At 44.0% G+C, this 27,558-nt stretch overlaps 2 long non-coding RNA genes across 2 annotated transcripts in view; one reads left to right on the top strand and one right to left on the bottom strand.

The window, feature by feature from the left end:
• LOC137335483 (uncharacterized) overlaps nucleotides 1–27,558 on the top strand; it is a 175,163-nt gene that overhangs the window by 143,752 nt on the left and 3,853 nt on the right. The window lies entirely within an intron of this gene.
• Nucleotides 23,034–27,558, bottom strand: part of LOC137335479 (uncharacterized) — a 65,103-nt gene continuing 60,578 nt past the window's right edge. Inside the window, exon 4 of the long non-coding RNA XR_010966430.1 lies at nucleotides 23,034–23,740. This is a non-coding gene — a long non-coding RNA (uncharacterized lncRNA). The remainder of the gene's footprint in view (nucleotides 23,741–27,558) is intronic.

The following is a 27,558-nucleotide window of genomic DNA, read 5'->3' as shown; positions in this document are numbered from 1 at the left end:
CTCCGGTCCAGAAAGGGAACAATTTAAACTGTGGAGTAAATTGTTCTTACATTTTTTTAAAAATTTAAAATCTCTATCTTACTTTTCCTTCCTGAATCTTTTCTCTCTCTCTCTTAATCCAATCTTTCTTTCCCTCTTTATTTCTCTTCCTGGACCTGATTTGACCCTAATTCACCCTATTTCCTTCTCCATCATTCCTGTTTCTTTCTCAATCCTTAAACCTCATTGATTAAGGAGATAGACTGTTGGTCCCGTTGTTCACTGTGGTCCCAGATGCTCTGATTTTCCTCACCTTGCCATTATTAGTTCGCACTTCCAGCAACTCACAGGGCAAAACTTTCTCGAGCTGAAGGGTAAGGGAAAAAGTCTAACTAACGGGACACGCCGCGAGATGCCCCACACCAGCAAAATCAGGGCCATCATTTGGGAAGGACGCATTTATTTTTTTAGCAGCTACTGATGGGTAGCACCCAGTAATGTCAGGCAGTGCAACTAAACTGTGATGGGTTTCCAATAGCCTTAGATCCGTCAATTTTATCCATCTTATACAAAGTTTTGTTCATCTACAGCTATTGATTGTAAAACCCTACTAGCTAAACTTAGAAGGTTTCACTAATAAACAAAAGGGTTTCTATCACCAAACAGTATGGACGCAATTTTATTCCCACTATTGGTAGCTGCACCAATACCACCATTTTTCTGTTCACTAGCTTTTGTTGTCACAGTGCTAAAAATGTAGGCACTTGAAAAAGTTAGAGATCATAGCAACAAGACTATATGGCTGAATAGAGGTAGGCTGGAGTGTTGGCAATTTTTTGCATTTACACATGTCATGACATAAAGTGGCATGCTCATTGCATATAATTACATAGAATGTACAGCACAGAAACAGGCAATTTGGCCCAACAGGTCCATGCCGGTGTTTATTCTCCACACAAGCCTCCTTCCTCCCTTCTTCATCTAATCCTATCAACATATCCTTCTCTTCCTTTCTCCCTCATGTGTTTATCTAGCTTCCCCTTAAATGCATCTATTATTCGCTTCAACTACTCCTTGTGGTAGTGAGTTCCACATTCTAACCACTCTCCGGGTAAAGAAGTTTCTCCTGAATTCCCTATTGGATTTATTAGTGAGTATCTTATATTTATGGCCCCTAGTTCTCTTCTCCCTTGCAAGTGAAAACATCTTCTCTACATCTACCTTATCAAACCCTTTCATAATCTTAAAGACCTCTATCAGGTCACCCCTCAGCCTTCTCTTTTCTAGAGAAAAGAGCTCCTGCCTGTTCAATCTTTCCTGATAGGTATAACCTCTCAGTTCTGGCATCATCCTAGTAAATCTTTTTTGCACAGTCTCCAGTGCCTCTATATCCTTTTATTAAATGGAGACCAGAACTGTTCACAGTACTCCAAGTGTGGTCTAACCAAGGTTCTACACAAGTTTAACATAATGTCTCTGTTTTTCAAGTCTATCCTCTAGAAATGAACCCCAGTAGCTTTGTTGGCTTTTTTTATGGCCTTGTTAACCTGCGTCACTACTGAGTGATTTGTGTCTGTACCCCCCAGATCCCTCTGCTCCTCTACCCCATTTAGATTTTTATTTTCCTAGGAGTATGTGGCCTCCTTATTCTTCCTACCAAAATGTAACACCTCATACTTATTTATATTGAAATTCATTTGCCAATTACACACCCATTCTGCAAGTTTATTAATGTCTTCCTGTATTTTGTCATTGTCTTCCTCAGTATTAACTATACCCCCCAATTTGGTGTCATCCGCAAATTTTGAAATTATACTTCTGATTCCAGATTCCAAATTTTTACGTAAATGGTGAACAACAGTGGTCCCAGCACCGATCCTTGTGGAACACCACTTCCCACCTTTTGCCAGACTGAGTAACTACCTTTAACCCTTTACTCTTTGTTTTCTGTTTTGTAGCCAGCTTGTTATCCATTCTGCTACTTGTCCCCTGACTCCACATGACCTTAGTCATGAATCTACTATGGGGTACCTTATCGAAGGCCTTTTGAAAATCCAAATATATTACATCTACTACATTACCCTTGTCTACTCTTTCTATTACTTCTTCAAAGAATTCAATAAGGTTGGTGAAGCATGAACTTCTCTTCTGAAATCCGTGCTGACTATTCTTTATTATATTTTCGTTCTCTTGATGTTTTTCTATTACATCTTTGAGTAAGGATTCCATTATCTTTCCTACCACCAACATTAAGCTAACTGGTCTATAGTTCCCTGGACTTGTTCTATCTCCGTTTTTAAATATAGGAATCACATTAGCTGTCCGCTTGTCATCTGGTACTATTCCCTTTTCTAATGAATTTTTATATATATATATATATATATATGTGTGTGTGTGTGTAAAACCATGAGCAGATTGTGACAACAAAATGAATTAATAAAGCAGATTATTACCAAGAGCCCAAATCGCTGAGAGCCTGAGGAGCATTAAACATTAGTAGCAGATGAAAAGGAGTGGATCCAGGATGATTCTGGTCTTCCATGTAGTATTAGACCTGCACAGTTAGATTGCAAGTCTCATAGTATCTTCCAAGGGAGTGCTTTTTCCACATATTTCCAATAATGGATTTCAAAGTGTTGCCTAACTGACTGACTCTTGAGGTGGAAAACCATCGATTTTTTTTAAAATTCATTCTCGGGATGTGGGTGTCCCTGACATTTATTGCCCATCCCTAGTTGTCTCGAGAAGGTGGTGGTGGGGCCTTCTTCTTGAATCACTTAGTGAAGGCCTTGTTATTGTTGTGTAGCAGTTTGATACAACTGAGTGTCTTGCTAGGCCACTTCAGAGAGCAGTTAAGAGTCAACCACGTTGGTGTGGGACTGGAGTCACAAATAGGCCAGGCCAGACCGGTTAAGGGCGGCAGGTTTCCTTCCCTAAAGGACATTAGTGAACCAATAGCACTGATTTTTTTTCCTTTAACTATTGTGCCACCTTTAAATACCTAATGCTGAAAAAAAGGGCAATGATTTTATTCTTAAGTTGGCTTACTCAATGCACAAATATTTTTGGACCAAGTACAGCGGACAGTTTCTATCGCAGTATGGATTTAGGAAATTATGAAGTGTATTTGAGATGATGTAATTCTCAGAGAAATTGAAACCTTTCTTTCCCTTGTGTCTTTGTCTGCACGTGTGTGTGTGGTCTTTAGGTCTTTTGTGTATAATTATTGGAAATTGTTCAAAGCCATTTTTTTTAACAAAAGCAAATACCAGGGCCTTTCTCCCAACGCCTGTTCTTATTACAGTGGTCAACAGTTTTTTGTCACGATAACGCCTCAGATGAACCTGACTATCAGCAACAAGCTGAGCCTTGTAATGTTTGAATTTAAGAAACCAGACAATAAGTGTTGATGAAGAACAACACGTTCTTTGACATGCACCCAGAAAGTAGATGAACTATCTACATAGAACCAAACTAGTGATGGAATGGAGTTTTGGAATTCATGAGTCATGACATGAAGTGTTATGGCAATGAGCAGAATGTGATAATACAATGGAAATAATAAGCAGATTCACTGTGATTCTGTGGGAAGAAGTGATACTCTTAGATTATGAATGCTTAGTGTTTATTCACATAACATTCTTTTACTTTAAACACATTAGTGCATCTGTTTAAAAAAAAGCAGTCATACAAATTAAGTGTCAAGTGCTCATATGCAAACAGTCATCTAACACTTGTACTGCAAACTCTCTAAATAATCACTATAGTTCTATATCGAGCAAGCTCAATTAATCGCCATACCGTCTGTGAGTCCTATTGAGTACGAAAAGAATAACAAATATCACAATATTTTATTCATTTATCTTTCTCTCCACGCACTGTTGCTTTAATCTTCTCTCCTGAAGCCCCTGATTTGTGCTGCAGTACCATTTGATGACACATGCTGTCTTCCTGTGCCTCATCTTATTGTGAGTGTTGTCAAGTTATTCAGCTGTTGGGGCCTCATAGTCCTGTTCACACACACACACACACACACGTTCTTGATAGCAGGAGTCACTGGACAACAATCAGGAGCACGAACCCTGGCTGATTTTTTTTTTAACCTCTCTAACGAGAGGTGTTGAGACCAGTTGTACCTATGGTGCTGCTTCAGCTGAGATCAACTCACTCAGCACAGAGTAAGGACAGGGAACATCTTATACTATAGGAGCATTATTTGAGCTGAGGATGGAGCCTCACTCGGCAGGAGCAGGAGTCGGAGATAGGACTATAATGCCATCAGGCTGAACCTACGACCTATGCAGGGAGCTGAGCCTCACGATATTACCCCTTATATGTCAATATTGTTTGAAAGCCCACAAACTTTAGCATTTAAATCAGGCAAAAGTATGAAATACAACGACTCTATCTCAATGACAGCAAATTGAGCCAAATCTGTGCATCTGCAGTTTAGATTTAAGCACATTGTGACCAGTGTTTTGAGATATACCAACAGAGAAAAAAGAAAGACCTTGCATTTCTATAGCACATTTCACAACCTCAGGACGTCCCAAAGCGCTTTACAGCCAATTAAGTACTTTTGAAGTGTAGTCACTGTTGTAATGGAGGAAATGTGGCAGCCAATTTGCGCACAGCAAGATCCCACAAACAGCAATGTGATAATGGCCAGATAATCTGTTTTAGTGATATTGATTGAAGGATAAATATTGGCTAGGACACCGGGGAGAACTCCCCCGCTCTTCTTCAAAATAGTGTCATGGGATCTTTTACGTCCACTTGAGAAGGCAGACAGGCCTCGGTTTAACATCTCATCCGAAAGACGACACCTCCGACAATGCAGCACTCCCTCAGTACTGCACTGAAACGATTGGCTGCGATGGAAGAATTCTGATTGTGGAATACATAATGCTGACCAAAGTTTTCTGGAACATGTGTTTTCAGTGAAGATTTGCCTATAAAACTTTCTTTTGGTGAATTTAAGAAGATTAATTACTTTGTGTTTAATCATTGTATATTTAGCCTGATCTGAGAGTCTCTTTGATTTGTTTGCCTTATTGAAAGAGAAGTCTCTGACCCTAATAAGATCCAGCAGTTCAGCTGTAATCCAGCGTGTATGCACAGAGCCACATCTAACAGTTCAAGACAGAATACAGTTTGTCATTACTGACATGGAATCAACTGAGAACCAACTGTAGACAATATCAGCAGAACAAGAGTTCGAGAAGCTGGAGGGAGCATCTGATAAGGTTTCACGTACCTTGCCACACTCAGCCTGACTGTATGTCCAAAGAGAGCTGGAAAAGGAGGAGGCAGCAAACTGGACAAGGTTGGACAAATTGGAGAATAGCTGGAACTTGTGAGAGGAGCTGGGTTTATCAGAAAGGATTGAATGAAGGAAGTCAAAACGGTAAAAGTGACTGATCGATTAAACTTTTGCTAGTGCGAAACACTTGAATGGGGATATTTAAATTAGGAAGCAGTCCAAAACTACCAATCATCAACAAAAAGCCCAGAACCATCTGCATTGACATTGAAATCTACCATTAATTTTATATTTACATTAGCTTGGCTGAAGTGATTAAAAATAACAGTTGTAAGACATGACTATAGAAAGGGCAGGCCTGCGACAGTCAGAGATTTGCACGATACACTTTAAAGTACTTGAAACATTTCACTATCATCCTGCAAAAGGTCATCACATGATAGTGATGAGAATGTGGAACTCGCTATCACAAGGAGTAGTTGAGGCAAATAGCATAGATGCATTTAAGGGGAGTCTAGGTGAGTACATGAAGGAGAAAGGAATAGAAGGATATGCTGATAGGATTAGATGAAGTAGGGTGGGAGGAGGCTCATGTGGAGCATAAACACCAGCATGGGCCATTTGGGCTGAATGGCCTGTTTCTGTGCTGTAAATTTTATGTCATTCTATGTAATCATCAAGTTCAAGGACATAAATCTGATGAAGGAAATATCTGTTCAGCCCAACCCAGTTAACAGGAGTCTGCTCTACTGAGAAACAGGTCAAAACATTAGCACTAGCAATGAATTCCAAATGACGTTTTGAAACCAGATCAACCTGAATTAGATTCCAGATCAACTTGAAATGATTTGGATCAGAAAGCACTTGATACTTGAATGGACATTAAAGCCATAGAGAATGAACAGTGTTAGTGAAGCTTGAGATGGGAAACTATAGTGGAGGAAAGACTTGAGATATTGAGATTATTTCCAATGGAGCAGAGAAGACTAAGCAGAGATTTAATAGAGCTTTTTAAAATTATGAAGAGTTTTATAGAGTGAATAGGGAAAGACTATGTCCTTTGGTTGGGGAATCAGTGACTAAAGGGTCACTAAGAATATGAGGACAAAGGTTAAGACTGTTTTTTTTCTGCAGAGGGTTGGAGTGTGTAATGCTTTGCCAAAGGGAATGGTTGAGGCAGAGACCAGTGCATCTTTTAAAGAAAGAAAGACTTGCATTTATATAGTGCCTTTCATGGCCTCAGGACGTCCCAAAGCGCTTTGCAGCCAATGAAGTACTTTTTGAAGTGTCATCACTGTTGTAATGGAGGGAAACACGGCAGCCAATTTGTGCACAGCAAGCTCCCACAAACAGCAATGTGATAAATGACCAGATAATCTGTTTTAGTGATGTTAGTTGAAGTATAAATATTGGCCTCGGTTTAACGCCTCATCCAGAAAAAACGCACCTCCGACTGTGCAGCACTCCCTCAGTATTGCACTGGGAGTGTCAACCTGGATTATTGTGCTCAAGTCTCTGGACTCGAGAGCATTGGGATACTTTGCTTGTCTCTGATCATTCTGCATTGTCCTATTGGCTGTATTGTGCCAAACACTTGTATGCCTCCATGCTCCATTGATCTGCAGTATCAAGATCTGGAGGGGAGCATCTATGAAGTTGTTAATTGTCCAAAACATCCATTTTAGTGATTGTCTGGTGGGTCTACACCTTTATTCCTATAATTAAATAGCTATATCTGTGAGACATGGTCATCTATTTGCACTGTGCATTCGTTGATTTCCCCGGTAGTCTGTGAGGCATCTATTTCGAGCATCGAATTACACAGACTTGTCATGGGTTTGTTTTTTTTGAGAGGACTTTATGTAAATCTCTCAACTGTGGACTGGTAGCCAAAAGTCTGCTTTTTAAAAAGTCAAAGTCAGCTTTGCTTCTTTGCTTGTGATGTGAGCTATTCATTATTGATGTTGGTACAGCTTTCAATTAACTCCCATCAGCAGCAAAGCAAACACTGGAATGCAGTCCATTCCAATGCACATTGCCCTGCTCCATGTCCAGTCTTAAACTAAGCAAAGGATGCCAACCGTATCCCCCTCCTTACTGATCTAAGAAGTCTGTTCATCCCCTTTCGTTCCTTTCTCTTTTTAAAAATGTTGTGCTGTGCAATGAGCCTCTCCCCCCATCAAGTGGAAGGACAAGTATCTCACTCTCAGCCTCTGGCAATCCTGCTTTGCACCTCATGGCTAGAAAGTGCCAATTGTACAGTGGCTGACCTGCCCTCTGGCTGCCCTGCCCTTACTGTGAGCAAGCACCTAGGCTGTACTTGACGTTTGATGGCTTATTGAGATTCATCACTCACCATATCGGCAATCACAGGTTCAAAGCCCACATCTACCATTCTGCAGCATGTACTGACTCTAGAATTCACATCCAAATCGCTTCAGTGTTGTTCTGAGTGAGGATTTGTTGGAATGATGGAGGGCAGAACAACACAGGCATAAACTCACAAAAATGCTGAATGATTACTTTCACTTTTCCGATTTTCTCCATCAGCTGTGACATCTGACAACAAGCATTGACCTTGAAAACTGCAATGAAACCAGATAGTTTGTGCCAAAGCCTCAGCGTTAGCCACAACTGAGCTCGAAATACAGGGGGCTCAAGCACCACTTGAGAGCCTTCAACCTGAATCCCTTGACTCCTTGCTCCTTGAATTCCAATTCAGTAGAGTGTCCCTGGTTATATTGCAAAATATCTTTGGAGAGCCTCCAGCAATGGTGAGGCGAAACTATTCCTTTGGGGGGCATTTTTCAACTTCTCCGCCTGGGGAGTAACCTAGCGGAGCGAATCGGGCGCCTGTTGTAGAACCCGGCTGATTTCCGTTCCACTCAAATCAATGGGATGAAAGTCGAACGGGTTCTAGAACGAGTGGCAATCCGTTCCGTTAGGTTACCGCCCTGGCGGAGAGGTTGAAAATTACCCGCGATTTCTCTTTGTTACATGACTGAATGGAAAATCCTGTGAGGCAACAACAACTACAACTTGGATTTATATAAAGCCTTTAATGTAGTAAAATGTCCCAAGGCGGAAGATGTGGTTCTTAATGAATACTTTGCATCTGTCTTCACAAAAGATGCAGAGATTGTAGTTAAGGAGGAGGAGAGTGAAATATTGGATGGGATAAACACAGTGAGAGAGGAAGTATTAAGGGGTTTATCATCTTTGAAAGTAAATAAGTCACCAGGCCCTGATGAAATGTACCCCAAGCTGTTAAAAGAAGCAAGGGAAGAAATAGCAGAGGCTCTGACCATCATTTTCCGCTCGTCCCAGGCTACAGACGTGGTGCCAGAGTATTGAAGGACTGCCAACGTTGTACCATTGTTTAAAAAGGGAGAAAAGGATAGACCGAGTAATTGCAGGCCAGTCAGCCTAACCTCGGTGGTGGGCAAATGAATGGAATCAATTCTGAGGGACAAGATAAACTGTCATTTAGAAAGGTACAGATTAATCAAGGACAGTCAACGTGGATTTATCAAGGGGAGGCTGTGTCAGACTAACTTGATTGAATTTTTTTGAGGAGGTAACAAGGAGGGTCGATGTGCATTTGATGTAGCCTACATGGATTTTAGCAAGGCTTTTGACAAGGTCCCACATGGCAGACTGGTCAAAAAAGTAAAAGCCCATGGGATCCAAGGGAAAGTGGCAAATTGGATCCAAAATTGGCTCAGTGACAGGAAGCAAAGGGTAATGGTCGATGGGTGTTTTTGTGACTGGAAGGCTGTTTCCAGTGGAGTTCCACAGGGCTCAGTACTAGGTCCTTTGCTTTTTGTGACATAAATTAATGATTTAGACTTAAATGTAGGGGGCATGATTAAGAACTTTGCAGATGATACAAAAATTGGCCGTGTGGTTGATAGTGAGGAGGAAAGCTGCAGATTGCAGGAAGATATCAATGGACTGGTCAGGTGGGCAGAAAAGTGGCAAATGGAATTCAATCCAGTGAGGTAATGCATTTGGGGAGGGCAAACAAGGCAAGGGAGTACACAATAAATGGGTGGATACTGAGAGGCGTAGAATATAAGAGGCATAGAATATAAGAGCAGGAAGGTCATGCTAGGACAGTATAAAACATTAGTTAGGCCACAGCTAGAGTACTGTGTACAGTTCTGGTCACCACATTACAGGAGGGATATGATTGCACTAGAGAGGGTACAGAGGAGATTTACGAGGATGTTGCCAGGACTGTAGAATTTTAGCTATGAGGAAAGATTGGATAGGCTGGGGTTGTTTTTTTGGAACAGAGGAGGCTGAGAGGAGATTTAATTGAGGTGTATAAATTATGTGGGGCCTAGATAGAGTGGATAGGAAGGACCTATTTCCCTTAGCAGAGAGGTCAATAACCAGGAGGCATAGATTTAAAGTGATTGGTAGAAGGATTAGAGGGGAACTGAGGAGAATTTTTTTCACCGAGGGTGGTGGGGGTCTGGAACTTACTTCCCGAAAAGGTGGTAGAGGCAGAAACCCTCATCGCATTTAAAAAGTACTTGGATATGCATTTGAAGTGCCGTCACCTACAAGGCTACGGACCAAGTGCTGGAAAGTGGGATTAGGCCGACGGCACAGACACGATGGGCCAAATGGCCTCCTTCTGTGCCGTAAATTTTCTATGTTAAGGCATTTCACAGGAGCATAATCAGACAAAAACTGACATTGACTCAAAGGAGGAGATATTAGGGCAGCTTTATTAGTTTAGGCAAGCTGAACTCTGCACCCGGAGTCCTGATGGGCACTTGCGGCCTCACAAAGCTTAGTGCCAGCAGTACAAATTTGTAAAATCTACCCCGAAAGCCACTCCCAAGAAGTGTTGCTTTTCACGATGCTTTATGCCAGATGGTCAAAGGTGGAATGCAGCAAATGCTAAGCTGGTGAAGTGGTTTTGCCATGCACTGATGGTGGAAAATATAAATGGGTGTCATTGCTGCCACTAGACACTGCTTGGCACCCTTTTATTCTGGCTGCAAGGAGGCTGATCTCTCAGCTCACCCACACAGGCCAGTATTGTTGTTTTTTTGTACTGTTGGCTTGCAAAGGTGTCCCCTCACCCCCTCCCCCTCACTCCCTCCCCCTCTCCCTTCCTCTCCCCATCCCTCCCTCCTCCGACAGCAACAAAGGTCTGTGGTCAGAAATTTGAAGATGCAGTTGAGTTACTCACCTGTTGCTGTTTTGGTGTTGCTCTGAATTCCAGACGCTGGATGTAAACAGGACTAATTCAGATCACTGGCACGTTGCAGAATTGCTGCTAGTGGGATATTTCCACAGTATAAACAAGTTGTGAGTGGATATACCAGTGGATGTGAAAGGTTCCATTACATTCAGAAAATGGGGAGAACGAGGGGACGTTCACTCAAGAAACCTCCCTTTACACCTTTCCCTCAGAATCCTGAAGTACGTTATTTGTAAAAGGAAAGAAAAGGACTTGAATTTATACAGCGCCTATCACAACCTCAGGATGTCCCAAAGCACTTTACAACCAATGAGGTACTTTTCTGAAGTGTAGTCACCTTTGTAATATAGGAAAGGCAGCAGCTAAATTGCACACAGCAAGATCCCACAAACAACATTGAGATAAATGAACAGATAAGCTGTTTTAGTGATGTTGGCTGAGGGATAAATATTGGCCAGACACCGGGGAGAACTCCCCTGCTCTTCTTCGAATAGTCCCATGGGATCTATTACATTCACCCGACAGGGCCTCAATTTAACGTCTCATCCGAAAGGCAGCAACTCCGACAATGCAGCAGTCCCTCAGTACTGCACTGAAGTGTCAGCCTAGATTTTGAGTACAAGTCTCTGGAGTGGCACTTTTTTTTTACTCGTTCATGGGATGTGGGCGTTGCTGGCAAGGCCGGCATTTATTGCCCAAACCTAATTGCCCTTGAGAAGATGGTGGTGAGCCGCCGCCTTGAACCACTGCAGCCCATGTAGTGAAGGTTCTCCCACTTAAACCAACAACCTTGTGACTCAAAGGCGAGAATGCTACCACTGAGTCAAGTCTGACACCTGTAATCTCGTCAGTGTGAAAATAGTGAAAATTCCATGTTGGAATATGTATTTATTTATTGTAAGAAGGAGGAAAATGTTTTATTCCTACTTTAGAATTAATGACTAGTCATACCCATGAAATGGAAACCTTAAATTAATTATTGAACATGTACAATTGCCTTGTGCAAACAATTACAAGGCAGCAGTGTCATTGAGACGACAAAAAGGGAAGTGCCAAAAGAAATAAACAACAATAAAATCGTGCAGCAATTGGAACATTGTTGTTTTCTTATTAAGTGAAAAATCTGTTTGTGGTTGATTTGCATATATGTCTGGAATTGTTCATAGTACTGTAAACTTGCGTTGCCTGATTAAAAAAGAACGAGCATTTATACAGCACTTCTCTCAGGATATCCCATGGAGCTTCACAGCCCATGAATTACTTCCGAACTGTAGTCACTGTTGTAATGTAGGGAAACATGGCAGCCGATTTGTACATAGCAAGATCCCACAAGCAGCATTGAGATTTGGGGTGCTAAATTGAGTTGTGTAGCGCTCGTTGTTTCGGCGCTACATGGCCTCTCCAACATTAAAGATGGCATCTTGGCTGCGCACGCACGTTTCCAGCGTGACGTGCGCCAGACACCATCTTGGAACAGGCGCAGATAAGGAATGCTGGAATCGTGTAAAGTAGGGAGAAAATAGCTTCAATCAGTGTGCAACGCTGATTTAAAGTGATGTGGAGATGCCGGTGATGGACTGGGGTTGACAATTGTAAACAATTTTACAACACCAAGTTATAGTCCAGCAATTTTATTTTAAATTCACAAGCTTTCGGAGGCTTCCTCCTTCCTCAGGTGAACGAAATGAAATCCGTTTCATTTCGTTCACCTGAGGAAGGAGGAAGCCTCCGAAAGCTTGTGAATTTAAAATAAAATTGCTGGACTATAACTTGGTGTTGTAAAATTGTTTACAACTGATTTAAAGTGATAGACAGCATTTTGGGACTTAACGCTCAACTCAACACACAGTCTTAACACCGACCATCTGAACCTGTCAGAGTGCCTGGAGGACCCCCCACCAGCGCTATTTAAAGGGACCATGCAGGATTTACAGGTTAGTGGCTGGATTATTGCTTCTGGCTGCTGAGACATTTGTAACTGTTTTTGGAGGTCTCCTATGCTTGAATACTAGGACTAGGGGACATAACCTAACACCTACAGCCAGGATATGCAAGAGCGAATTTAGGAAATGCTTCTACACGCAAAGGGTGGGAGAAGTTTGGAACGCTGTTCTGCAAACGGCAGTTGATGCTAGCTCAATTATGAATTCTAAATCTGAGATTGATAGATTTCTGTGAACCAAGGATATTAAGGGATATGGGACTAAGGCGGGTATATGGGGTTAGGTCACAGGTCCACCATGATCTCATTGAATGGTGGAACAGGCTCAAGGGGATAAATGCCACTACCACTTGCTGCCTCCTGATATGCGCCACCTTCTCCTGCAAGACTGCGGGATGTGTGTCTGGGTGATGTGCCTGCCGTGTTGAATTGCTGCCAGTGTGTGTGGCCTGTGAGTTGTGGGTGGACGGCTTGAAACTGTGGTAATGTGTAAGGGTGAGAGGAAGCATCTGATTGGAAGAGTTGAGTACTGATGGAAAGAGTTTGTTGGTATGTGGGTGATGGGGGGTGTAGTGTGTGGTGCAGTTGGTAGGAGACGCCTCTTGACAGTTGACCTCACTCACTTTGACTACTCATGTCGAAGCATTGAACTTCTTCCTGCACTGCATCCATGTTCATGATGCTGTGCGCCTGGCATTGACTTCATCCCCCCACTGCCTCCCACTGCATTTTGGGTATATGTCTGGAGGGCCCATCCACCCCCTGCAGATATAGGATGTCCCTCCTTCTGTCCACCTCTTGCACCAAGGTCTCTAGTGCATCAGCAGAGAACATTGGTGCTGATCTCCGTTCAGACTCTGTGCAGACAGTAGACTGTTATTTTCAGCAAATAAGAGGTACCAGCTACTTTTAAGAGATTTCTAAGAAACATCCTCCCTTTAATAGATTGGGTTCCCCCTGCTGGTGGAAAGTGCAAATTGCATTGATTCCACATGGCAAGGCCTGGAATGGCCTGGAATGGAATGCTGATTGCAGGTTAGCACTCAGGCCGGAACTCACATTCTGCCTGCGCAGGGACCATTGGGCTTGGGGTAATAGTGCATCACGCTACCTATGCCCAAAAACGGCCCTTATCCAATTTTTTTCCCCCAAATTATCTGTTTCAGGCGGTGTTGATTGAGGGATAAGTATTGGCCCATGCTTTCATGCTTTTCTTCCAGTAGCATCATGGGATCTTTTACTTCTACCTGAGAGGCCGGACAAGGGGCCTCGGTTTAACATCTCATCTGAAAGACGGCACCGCTTTCAGTGCAGAACTTCCTCACTGTTGGCCTAGATTATGGGCTGAAGTCTTGGATGTGGCTTGAACCCATGAACTTCGGACTAAGAGATGAGGCTGCTGAGCCAAGCAGACACTTGATAGCATTCTTAATATCAATTAAAGTATCATCTTGTGCTTATCAATATTACATCCAGTTGAACCTCTCTTATTCCAGCCCCACTCATTGGCTCAGTTGGTAACTGTATAGACTAGTGTGGTACTGCGCCATAGAAACCAGGAAGGTTGTGGGTTAGATTCACATCCCATGTTGAGTTAGTCAAAATGACAGTAGGGAGGTTCCCATTGCATGAATGCCCCTGGGATAGAGAGGTAAAAATCCAACCCAGGATTCCCCTTGCTGCTCACTATCCAGTGACCCATGTGTGTGTGTGAGAGAGTGGACCTAGACTGTGGACTGGATCATGCCTTTAAAAGTCTTGTTTCCTGAGCTGATGTGAAGAATGGCAGAACTCTGCCCTTTCCCTGGGAATGCCTGAGCAAAAACAACTTGCTTTTATATAGCGCCTTTAATGCAGTAAACCATCCTAAGATGCTTCACAAGAGCGTTATCAGACAAAATTTAACACTGAGCCCATAAGGAGGTATTAGGACAGGTGACCAAAAGCTTGGTCAAAGAGGTAGGTTTTCAGGAGCATCCTAAAGAAGGAGAGAGAGGTGGAGAGGTTTAGGGAGGGAATTCCAGAGCTTAGGGCCTAGGCAGCTGAAGGCATGGCCGCCAATTGTGGGGCGATGAAAATCAGGGATGCGGAAGAGGCCAGAATTGGAGGAGCGCAGAGACCTTGGAGGGTTGTAGGGCTGGAGGAGGTTACAGAGATAGGGAGGGGCGAGGCTATGGAGGGATTTGAACACAATGATAAGAATTTTAAAATCGAAGTGTTGCTGGACTGGAAGCCAATGTAGTTCAGCGAGCACAGGGGTGATGAGCAAACGGGACTTGGTGCAAGTTAGGATACGGGCAGCAGAGTTTTGGATGAGCTCAGGTTTACGGAGGGTGGTAAGTGAGAGACTAGCCAGGAGAGCAATGGAATTGGAGTCTGGGTCTCTGTCCCTATTTTTCTGACCTAAGCAAGGTATCGATGCCTGAGGAACAAAACCCTCCCATTCAGGAGCCAGAAAAAATTCCTCTTAACTGGAATACAGCCTGAAATGTTCCTGTAGAAATAGAGTGCTCGCATTTTCCTTTCCAATTCTCCAGGATATTGAGGTTAGTGAAATCAGGCGGGGCGAGTGATGTAAAGATTCTGTAGAGATCTTCTTTCGACATCAGCCAAGTTTGTGCAAATCTAAGGGTCGATTTTCCTGGTCCTGGTCCCCCTGGAAACGCCCAGTTCCCCTGGTGAAAAGATCAGAAAAAAAGGCAGTGACCCCAGATCGCATTGACTGAGGACCCGTTTAATGCTGTTCGTGGATTCCCAGGGGGAGGGCCAAGTTCAGCCTGCACCCAGGAATCTTAGGAGCAGGAGGAGCCATTCAGCCTCTCGAGCCTGTTCCGCCATTTAATCAGGTCATGGCTGATCTGTATCTCAACTCCATTTCCCTGCCTTGGTTCCATAGCCCTTGAATGGGATAGTTCTAATTTTAAGATTGTGCCCCCTTGTTCTGGATTCCCGCACCAGAGGATACAGCTTCTCTGTATCTACCTTATCAAATCTTTTTATCACCTTAAAGACCTCATTAAATCATTCCTTAACCTTCTAAACTCTACTGTTGTGGGAGACCATTCAGGTTATTTGGGGATTTGGATCAGTTTAAAATCAGATAGTCCTCATCTGCCTTCACCCCTGAAAAAAATCAGACCAGTTTCTAAATGCTCAACCATCATGGAAATTTGGTTTATCCCTGTTCTAGACCAGCAGGGAATGACATTTCTTTTCCAATTCCCTGCCCTACCTACCCACTCACTCGTCCAACCAGAGAACTTGGACAGATCTAAGAAACAATACAAGAATGCCTATCTGAGTCACTTCCTGTCAAACGCCAGTAGCTGGTACCAGCCTGTCACCAGGCCCAACAAAGCGAGGAAGCATCTGGTCTATGTTGGGCTACATGTTGCCAGGAACACTAAAGCTAAAGATTTCTTCCTTTGTTTACGCCCACACAATTGACTTTAAAGGGTTAGGCGGTTCAGAACAGTTTACAAATATTCAAATCTTGGCCATGTTTGAAATGAGAATTTGCTTTAATGCTCTTCCCTACTGCCTTAAAAAGAGGGTTGATGTTAACAGCACTGACTCCTGCGCTCCATCATAAGTGAATCACAGTGGATCGAAAGGGACATATTTTCCGCGTTCCAGTATCTTTAACAAAATTAGACACAAGTGAAAGGAGAAAGAAAGAAAGGCTTGCATTTATAAAGCACTTTTCACGACATCAGATCGTCCCAAAGCGCTTTACAGCCAATGAAGTACTTTTTGAAGTACAGTCACTGTTGCAATGCGGGGAAATAGGACAGCCAATTTGCACACAGCAAGGTCCCACAAACTGCAATGAGAAATGACCTGATAATCTGTTTTAGTGATGTTGGTTGAGGGATAAATATCAGCTTTGGTTCAGTTGATAGCACTCTCACCTGAGGCAGAAAGTTGTGGGTTCAAGTCCCACTCCAGAGACTTCAGCACAAAATCTGGAATTACACTCCAGTGCAGTACTGAGGGAGTGCTGCACTGTCTGAGATGTCGTCTTTGAGTTGAATCATTAAACCGAACCCCCATCTGCCCTCTCAGGTGGACATAAAAGATCCCATGGCACTATTTCGAAGAAAAGCAGGGGAGTTCTCCCCGGTGTCCTGGCCAATACTTATCCCTCAACCAACATCACTTAAACAGATCATCTGGTCATTTATCTCATTGCTGTTTGTTGGAACTTGCTGTGCACAAATTGGCTGCCGCGTTTCCTGCATTACAACAGTGACTGCACTTCATAAGTACTTTATTGGCTGTAATGCACTTTGGGACGTCCTGAGGTTGTGAACCTCACTATCTATCTTTTTCATTCTCTCTCCTTTCTCGCTCTTTTTCCTTTCTCGCTCTCCTTTCTCATGCCCTCTCCTTTCTTGCTCTCTCTCTCTATCTCTCTGTTCCGTCCACTGCCACAAATATGATCAGTGACATGAGACAGGGAAGCAGAAGAGAGTGAGAAGCAGTAGGTGGGCCCAGGACAGAGGTGGAGGTGAGTAGGGCCAGGCTGGGCCGAGAGCAACGAGTACACCCCCACTGAATGGGCCGGTACCATACATGACAACCAGTGATGTAGACCGGGTTTATTTTGGGGGTGGGAGGGTGGTGTTTAGATATGAGTTAGCCAGAACAAACAAAACTACATCAAAGGGTATATTTTTCAAATAGAATTTTCACAATTGGGTTCAAATGGAAACATCAACTGTTAGGTTACTTCCATTAATCTAACAATACAAATAAAGCAAATGAAAAGAAAAAATAGTCCTGTTAGTCAAATCTGTTGATAACTTTGCTACGATTCACCACAATATTCCGGTGAATATTGTGAAGCACAAGCCCAACTAATGGGCATTCAGTGGTCGAATTGCAAAACTGATCAGCTCTGGAAGAACACCCCTTGTTTCTGTGTTTCTATCGAGTGATCTGAGGCATGTTCTTTCAAAAGAAATTATAAAGAAAAAAATTATAGAGACTCTGGGGCATGTTTGAAAACCCCTCCTCTCCCCCTTCCTACATCCCTGATCACAATCACAGAGCACGAGGCGTCGAACTGGAGCTGCAGGGACCCAATAACTAGTAGCTCTATCAGTGGGAGCACACTACTCCGAGATCCCCTTATAATAAGGCTGTGCTATACTCACTTTTGATCTGCCCGGATAGCTACAGAACACTGCATGCATTCTTAATTAAAGTTGACAAGGCCTTAATAAGCAAAAATAGCTTTTCTCAGAAACTTTTTGCTAATTTTCATTAGTCCATTTTTAGAGACATCCACAGTTCAGCAATAAACATGTTAAGAAAAAAAAATCCATATTCGCACATTTTACAAGATATTGCAACAGCGTCAACCGTGACTCAGTGGTAGCACTCTTGTTTCTGAGTCAGAAGGTCATAGGTTTAAGTCTCACCCCAGAGACCTGAGCACAAAATCAAGGCTGACACTCCAGTGCAGTACTGAGGGAGTGCTGCATTGTCTTTGGGATGAGATGTTAAACTGAGGCCCCTACTGCCCTCTCAGGTGGACTTAAAAAAAAACCATTGCACTATTTCGAAGAAGAGCAGGGGAGTTCTCCCTGGTGCCCTGGCCAACATTTAACCCTCAAACAGCTTCACTAAAAACAGATTATTTGGTCATTGTCGCAAAGTTGTTTGTGGGACCTTACTGTGTACAAATTGGTTGCCGCGTTCCCTACATTCCGACAGTGACTACATTTCTAAAGTACTTAATTGGCTGTAAAGCGCTTTGGGAGGTTGTGAAAGGCACTATATAAATGCAAATTCTTTTTGTTTTGTTAATGGAAAGTCTTGCTGTGGCATATGGTGATTTTAAAGACATCGTGATTTTCTGATTGAACAATCAAAAAAATTCTTGCCTCTTACAGCTTTCCAATTCCAAATTAGATGCAGGAAAATGAACCACTTGTACCTGGTGTCACAGCTTGCTGTTGGCAGTACATTAACAAAAAACGCACTTACTTTTCTTGTGATCTGTTGATTTTAATTTTAAGATTCTCTAACTCCTTTCCCTCACCTCCCCCGCTCCACTCTTTTATGGACATTTATTACCTATCCCTAGTTGCCCTGAGTTAGATACAACTGAGTGGCTTGCTAGGCCACTTCAGAAGGCAGTTAAGAGTCAACCACATTGGTGTGAGACTGGAGTCACATGTAGGCCCAGACCAGGCAAGGACAACGGGTTTCCTTCTCTAGAGGAGATTAGTGAACCAGTTGGATTTTTACAACAAACCTTTTTACTGCCACCAGCTTTTTATTTCAGGTATTTTAAAACTTAATTCAAGTTCCCAATTGGGATTTGAACTCATGTTCCTTGGATTTCTAGTTCGGAAATATAATCACTACACCACCGCACCCCACTTCATGGTCATTTGTACTGATAGCAGCTTTTTATTTGCAGATTTTAAAAAATTCTCAAACTGCCATGGCTGTAATTTGAACTCACACTCTCTGGATTACTAGTCCAGACCTTGGGATTACTAGTCTGGTAATATAACCACTACATTACCGTACCCTATCTTGTTTCCTACCCCCACCCCCTTCCCCCTTCCCCCTTCCCCCTTCCTCTGTCTGCCATTCTCCAGTCTCTAGTTCTGACTGGAATTTGCTCTGTATCTGGTTTCCACTTACTGTGTGTGTCCCAGTCACACCCAACACAAGGACAGTTGACAAATATGTACCTCAACTTGTGATCCTTATCATTAATCACAAACTTCGAGTAATGCAGTGAAATCCATCACAGACTAAATAGATTAAAACAATCAGATCAAGCAGTTCAGACGGGTTTAAAAAAAACAAAAGGATAATCTGAAGTTGAACTTGAAGGCTGATTCAGAACATAGATGCCTCTGTCATTTGGGGGATTCTCTTTAACTTCTAGCAATGGGAGCTGAAGTGTTTATTTCTGAGTTTTGTTATTTTCTACAGCTGAAGAAAGTGCTTTCACGTGAAGTTACGACGAGATCCATGAAAACACTTGGGTCTGTTGTCGAAGTAGTCCTGTGTTTACCCAGACGATGGTTAGAATGTGGAACTCGTTACCACATGGAGTAGTTGAGGCGACTAGTATAGATGCATTTAAGGGGAAGCTAGATAAACACATGAGGGAGAACGGAATAAAAGGATATGTTGGTGGGAGTTAGATGAAGTAAGGTGGGAGGAGACTCGTGTGGAGCATAAACACCGGCATAGACCAGTTGGGCCAATGGCCTGTTTCTGTGCTGTACTTTCTATGCAATTCTACATGAGATTTCTGCCACATTCCAGCTCCAAATTCAGCTTGATGAGCCAGACAATTTTCACGATGAGCCTGATCTTATACACGGGCCTTAGATTAGTTTAAATGGCTGCACTCGTGAATTCTCGATATGCGCTCCCAGCAGACAACAACTTGCATTTATATAGCGCCTTTAACATAGGAAACATTCCAAGGCGCTTCACAGGAGCGTAATCAGACAAATATTGACAGCGAACCAATGAAGGAGATATTAGGAGGGATGACTAAAAGCTTGGTCACAGAAATAGGTTTTATGTGGGGTTATAAAGGTTGAGAGGAAGGCGGAGAGGATTAGGGAGGGAATTCAAGAGCTTAGGGCATAGGCGGCTGAAGGCACAACCGTCAATGGTGGAGCGAAGGAAGTGGGGAATACACAAGGGGCCAGAGTTGGAGGAACACAGAGAATTCAAAGGGTTGTAGGGCTGGAGGAGGTTACAGAGATAGGAAGTGTTGTATATCTGGAGGAGGTTACAGAGATAGGGAGGATTGTAGGCTGGAGGGGGTTACAGAGATAGGGAGGATTGTAGGGCTGGAGGGGGTTACAGAGATAGGGAGGGCTGTAGGAGGTTATGGAGATAGGGGGGGTTGTAGGGCTGGAGGGGGTTACAGAGATAGGGAGCGTTGTAGGGCTGGAGGAGGTTATAGAGATAGGGAGAATTGTAGGGCTGGAGGGGGTTACGGAGATAGGGAGAATTGTAGGGCTGGAGGGGGTTACAGAGATAGGGAGAATTGTAGGGCTGGAGGAGGTTACAGAGATAGGGAGCGTTGTAGGGCTGGAGGAGGTTATAGAAATAGGGAGGGCTGTAGGGCTGGAGGAGGTTACAGAGATAGGGAGGGTTGTAGGACTGGAGGAGGTTACGGAGATAGGGAGCGTTGTATATCTGGAGGAGGTTACAGAGATAGGGAGGGTTGTAGGGCTGGTGGAGGTTACAGAGATAGGGAGGGGTGTAGGACTGGAGGAGGTTACAGAGATAGGGAGGGTTGTAGGGCTGGAGGAGGTTACAGAGATAGGGAGCGTTGTATATCTGGAGGAGGTTACAGAGATAGGGAGGGTTGTAGGGCTGGTGGAGGTTACAGAGATAGGGAGGGGTGTAGGACTGGAGGAGGTTACAGAGATAGGGAGGGTTGTAGGGCTGGAGGAGGTTACAGAGATAGGGAGGGGTGTAGGACTGGAGGAGGTTACAGAGATAGGGAGGGTTGTAGGGCTGGAGGAGGTTACAGAGATAGGGAGGGGTGTAGGACTGGAGGAGGTTACAGAGATAGGGAGGGTTCTAGGGCTGGAGGGGGTTACAGAGATAGGGAGGGTTGTAGGGCTGGAGGAGGTTATGGAGATAGGGAGGGTTGTAGGGCTGGAGGAGGTTACAGAGATAGGGAGGGTTGTAGGGCTGGAGGAGGTTATGGAGATAGGGAGGGTTGTAGGGCTGGAGGAGGTTACAGAGATAGGGAGGGGTGTAGGATTGGAGGAGGTTACAGAGATAGGGAGGGTTGTAGGGCTGGAGGAGGTTATGGAGATAGGGAGGGTTGTAGGGCTGGAGGAGGTTACAGAGATAGGGAGGGGTGTAGGATTGGAGGAGGTTACGGAGATAGGGAGGGGTGTAGGGCTGGAGGAGGTTACAGAGATAGGGAGGGTTGTAGGGCTGGAGGAGGTTATGGAGATAGGGAGGGTTGTAGGACTGGAGGAGGTTACAGAGATAGGGAGGGTTGTAGGACTGGAGGAGGTTATGGAGATAGGGAGGGGTGTAGGACTGGAGGAGGTTACAGAGATAGGGAGGGTTGTAGGGCTGGAGGAGGTTACAGAGATAGGGAGGGTTGTAGGGCTGGAGGAGGTTACAGAGATAGGGAGGGTTGTAGGATTGGAGGAGGTTACGGAGATAGGGAGGGGTGTAGGGCTGGAGGAGGTTACAGAGATAGGGAGGGGTGTAGGATTGGAGGAGGTTACGGAGATAGGGAGGGGTGTAGGGCTGGAGGAGGTTACAGAGATAGGGAGGAGTGTAGGATTGGAGGAGGTTACGGAGATAGGGAGGGGTGTAGGGCTGGAGGAGGTTACAGAGATAGGGAGGGTTGTAGGATTGGAGGAGGTTACGGAGATAGGGAGGGGTGTAGGGCTGGAGGAGGTTACAGAGATAGGGAGGGGTGTAGGATTGGAGGAGGTTACGGAGATAGGGAGGGGTGTAGGGCTGGAGGAGGTTACAGAGAGAGGGAGGGCAAAGGCTCCACGTTGAGCGTCTGCAGATGTAAAACTTATCCTATAGGCTTAAACCTAATAAACTGAAACTCTTGTCAGATTGCTTTTTTCACATCTCCATGCTCTTAACAGCGACTCCTACAGTCTGGGTAATTGGTTTGTTGGTTCACAGAAATTAGTTCCCGTTAGTTGTGCACGTCAAATTTTAATCTGCTCTTGTGTGAGTTTGAATCTTCTGGAACAACGCCTGGGGAGATTCAGCCTCCCCATCACTCTACCTCTCTCTCCTCCATTAAGATGCTCCTGAAAACCTGCCTCTTTGACCAAGCGTTTGTTCACCTGTCCCAATATCTCCCTATGTGGCTCGTGTCAAATTGTGTTTTTTTTTGTCTGATAACACTCCCGTGAAGCACCTTGGGATGTTTTACTACATTAAAGGTGCTATATTAATGCAAGTAGTTGATGTGTTGATGCTGAGCAGAGAGCAATGTCTCCCGCAGTGGCTAAGTGCACCATGTGGATTTGAGCCGAACAGACCAGAAGAAAGTCCCAGATTTTGTTCTGTCAAGTAAGTTGAGGGAAGTAGTCAGAAGCTATAATTGATCTTAAGAGGGGGGGGGAAATCAGCCAAGATTCTCTCTCCTGATCAGGGTTGCCACCTGTGGTTAGATGTGTTCCTGGAGGTTTCATCACATGACCTCCTGCCTCCAACTACCCCGCCCCCACACTCTCGCCATTGGTTGCCCGACCTGTCCGACGCGCCACCTTCCCACGGCCAATTTGGAAAGCGAACAGATTCTTTGTTACCTGATTGGATGATTCTTGACTGTCAGTCGAACAGCCTGATCTTTCCCATCTCCAACATGTTTATAACTAATAAACAAAAGCGTTCAAAGAAAATGGAAAAAAAACACACTTGTTCTTAATGCCCCTATGATTTTTCTCCTGAGTTGCTCGTAGGCCGTGTCCTGGAGATTAATCTTTAATTCCTGGAGACTCCAGGACAACCCTGGAGGGTTGGCGACCCTACTCTCAATGACTATCCGGTGACTCTTGCTGGAAAGTGCCTGTGTATAAACAGTCTATCAGCCCTCACTCACTAGGTCTAGACCCATGCATGAAAATGTGCACATGTCCAAGTTACCAGAAGGCTGTCCTCCTTGAAACCAATACCCTGCATAAAGCAACAACTTCAGGAGAGGAGGAGAGGGGAAGTCGAGGCGGGGGGGAGTGGGGAAAAGAGCAATAAAAATTTAATAAGAGAAAGGTTACTGTCAGGTAACATCTGACTGTTAAGAGAAAAATCAATCTCCAGTCTTTCAGATTCCTTCACGCTTCGCTGTGAGATCAGTTAATGAATGAGTCGTTTCACTGAAAATGCAAACAAATACTTTTTTTTTAGGGATTGGCTTGAAAATAGCAAGCATGTGACCGATCGAGTCTGCTCTGGGTTTTGGATGTGTGATGTTTATCAGCATGTTCTTATTTTCCAACTCCCCAATAAACGGAGTTATTCAATTGACGAGTTAGCGGGAGCGACAGTTCAGTATCTTTAGTGAAACGGTTCCCGGCAAATCAAAAGCCAATTGACCCTGGGAATGTAGTGCCCAAATTGCGTGACTTAAAAGCAGTTCACAGCAGGGAATGACTGGAGGCCTTTATAATTGTGCTGAAGTTACCGTGGAAACGATTTCTCCAGGGGCCATCATGCCAGTGATTTTTTTTTCCCCTTTTATTCAAAGGAAGGCCTAATAAGAGAAATGTTGTTTGGAACAGTTCTTCTTTAATATGTTGTGACCCTGATGAAACAACTTTGAAGTCCTGGCTAGCTGGCTCAAGTCCTGCGTAAAGAGAGAGAGCAAGAGAGAAAAAAAATATCAGGATATATTGTAGGCAAGACATTACAGGAAACCCCATCTGTCTCCACGTCAATCCCAAAGAGATTTTTTCCCTTCATTCATTGATGCTATATAACTTGAGCAGATTTGTGTCAGTGAATACCGGCCCCTTTAATCTTAAAGGTACAGGAATTAAGATTGTCCCCTTTGATAGCAAGTTATTTGGTTTTCCCACAGAACTCCTTAAAAAGATAGAAAAAACTTGCATTTATAAAGCACCTTTCACAACCTTTACAGCCATGAATCACTGTTGTAATTTGCACACTGCAAGGTCCCACAAACAGCAATGTGATAATAACCAGATCATCTGTTTTAGTGGTATTGGTTGAGGGATAAATATTGGCCAGGACACTGGGGAGAACTCCCCTGCTCTTCTTTGAATAGTGCCATGGGATCTTTTAGGTCCACCCAAGAGGGCAGACGGGGCCTCAATTTAACATCTCATCTGAAAGGCAGTACCTCTGACAGTGCAGCATGCCCCTCAGTACTGCACTGGAGTGTCAGCCTGGATTATGTACTCAAGAGTCTCTGGAGTGGGATTTGAACCCATAACCTTATGACCCAAAGGCAAGAGTGCTAACACTGTATCAGGGCTGATGCCTAAAAGAAGCAAAGGACGCGTGAGGCGCTGAGACAGTGGGAGGCCCCAGAAAAAGGTGAGAAAATGGGAAAGATGGAGAACAGAAAAGCTGGGAATCAGGTTTGAAATTAAGATAGAAGATGCTGGCAGTGTACCTGAAGAGAGAAAGAACAGGTCAAAGGTGTGGATTCAGATTGGGGGGGGCGGGCACTTTGTTCTGGTGAAGGGTCTCTTTCCCCGACCCCCCCCACCACAAACGCCATTCCATCTCCCCTCCCTCAGACACCGACAGACCCACCCCACATCACCAGTAGGGTCGCCAACCATCCAGCAATTAACAATTAATCTCCTGGACACTGCTGCGAGCAATCCAGGAGAAAAATCATAGGGGCATTAAAAAAAATTGTGCTTTTTTTCATTTTCCTTCAATGCTTTCATTTATTAATTATAAAAATATTGGAGAAAAAAGGCTGTTTGACCAGGCGGGGAAGTTGGAGGCGACAGGCCTTGCGATGGAACCTCCAGGAATACGTCCGACCAGAGTTAGGACTTACATAGAATTACATAGAATGTACAGCACAGAAACAGGCCATTCAGCCCAACAGGTCCATGCCAGTGTTTATGCTCCACACGAGCCTCCTCCCTCCCTACTTCATCTAACCTTATCATCATACCCTCCCATTCCTTTCTCCCTCATATGTTTACCTAGCTTCCCCTTAAATGCATCTATGCTATTTGCCTCAACTACTCCATGTGGTAGAGAGTTCCACATTCTAACCACTCTCGTAAAGATTTACAATGATGATACCAGAACTGAGAGGTTATATCTATCAGGAAAGATTGAACAGATTTGGAGCTCTTTTCTCTAGAAAAGAGAAGGCCAAGGGGTGACCTAATAGAGGTCTTTAATATTATGAAGGGGTTTGATAGGGTAGATGTGGAGAAGATGCTTCCATTTGTGGGGGAGATCAGAACTAGGGGCCATAAATATAAGATAGTCACTAATAAATCCAATAGGGAATTCAGGGGAAACTTCTTTACCCAGAGAGTGGTTAGAATGTGGAACTCACTACCACATGGAGTAGTTGAGGCAGATAGCATAGATGCATTTAAGGGGAAGCTCGATAAACACATGAGGGAGAAAGAAATAGAAGGATGTGTTAGTAGGGTTAGATGAAGAGGGGTGAGAGGAGTAGGTGTGGAGCATAAACACTGGCATAGACCTGTTAGGCCAAATGGCCTGTTTCTGTGCATTAGATTCTGTGCAATTCTATGTAGTTAATTAAAGCTGAACCTATTTTTTTTATAAACCTGCACAAAATGATCAGTCAAGTCACTTACTAAAATCAGTAAATTCTAAACTCTGCCGGTTTTAATGAGATATTTAAGAATTTCAATCTTGACATTTTTAAATTGGGTCCCTGATTCATTCTTCCCTTAAAAATATGATTTTCAGGCATGTGGTTTGAATTTGGACTCATACCAGTGTGGGAAAAAAATCAGGCACCGTATTTAGACACTGTGGGAGAAAAAAAAAATTCGATAGGGCCTATAACACGATCTGCTATTAACCCGCGCCCAATGGCCCCTGTACAGGCAGGACGAGAACTTCATCCGTCCTCAGTATGCACCTACAAGTTGCATTGAAATCCAGCCTTGCACGTCGATTCAATGCAATTCGCACTTTCCACCAGCTGGGGGTGCCCCAATCTCTTAAAGGGAGAATGTCTCTTAAAATCTCTTAAAGGTAGACGGTACCTGTTATTTGCTAAAAACACGTCTTCTGTCTGCACAGAGTCTGAACGGAGATCAGATATCACACATGTAAAACACAGATGCAGGTCCCGTCCCTATGTTTACACACTGATAATTTATGTTAAATCATTGAATAAAGGTTGCGCAATACTAAATCCCACATCCTCCAATCTGCACACCAGACCTCGCCGATCTGAGTTTGTACCAGGACTGCGAGAGTGCATGCACCAAGGTTCTCTGATGATGTACTAGAGGCCTTAGGGCAAGAGGTGGACAGAAGGAGGAACATCGTATATCCACAGGGGCGGGGGGAAGGCCCTCCAGACATATACCCAATAGGCAGTGGGAGGCAGCGGGGGATGAAGTCAATGCCAGGCGTACAGCATCATGAACATGGATGCAGTGCAGGAAGAAGTTCAATGCTTTGACATGAGTGGTCAAGGGGAGTGAGGTCAACTGTCAAGTGGCGTCTCCTACCAACTGCACCACACACTACACCCCCATCCCCCACATACCAACAAACTCTTTCCATCAGTTCTCAACTCTTCCAATTAGATGCTTCCTCTCACCCTTAAATATTACCATTGTTGCAAGTCGTCCACCCACAACTCACGGGTTACTCACACTGGCAGCTATTCAACCATGACAGGCACATCACCCAAACACATGTCCCACTTTCTTGCAGGAGAAGGTGGTGCATATCAGGAGGCAGCTTGTGGCAATGGCATTTATCCCCTCGAGCCTGTTCCGCCGTTCAATGAGATCATGGTGGACCTGTGACCTAACTCCATATACCCACCTTAGCCCCATATCCCTTAATACCGTTGGTTCACAGAAATCTATCAATCTCAGAATCTTAGAATTCACAAGTGAGCTAGCATCAACTGCCATTTGCAGAAAAACATCCCAAACTTAGAATCATAGAAGTTTACAACACGGAAACAGGCCCTTCGGCCCAACATGTCCATGTCGCCCAGTTTATACCACTAAGCTAGTCCCAATTGCCTGCACTTGGCCCATATCCCTCTATACCCATCTTACCCATGTAACTGTCCAAATGCTTTTTAAAAGACAAAATTGTACCCGCCTCCACTACTGCCTCTGGCTTTGAATATACAAGCATATACCCTTTGCATATACAAGCGTTTCCTAACTTCACTCCTGCATCTCCTGGTTCTAAATGTTAAGCTATTTCCCCGCGTCCTAGTATTCAAGTATAGGAGACCTCCAAAAACAGTTACAAATGTCTTGGCAGCCAGAAGCAATAATCCAGCCACTAACTTGTAAATCCTGCATGGTCCCTTTAAATAACGCTGGTGGGAGTCCACCAGACACTCGAAGACATGTTCAGATGGTCGGGGTTAAGCGTTGAGTTGAGAGTAAAGTGCCAAAATGGTGTCTATCACTTTAAATCAGCATTGCACAC

Source organism: Heptranchias perlo, chromosome 2 (assembly GCF_035084215.1).
Source record: "Heptranchias perlo isolate sHepPer1 chromosome 2, sHepPer1.hap1, whole genome shotgun sequence".
In the NCBI taxonomy this organism is placed as follows: domain Eukaryota; kingdom Metazoa; phylum Chordata; class Chondrichthyes; order Hexanchiformes; family Hexanchidae; genus Heptranchias; species Heptranchias perlo.
This window is presented reverse-complemented; position numbering and strand designations above follow the sequence as displayed.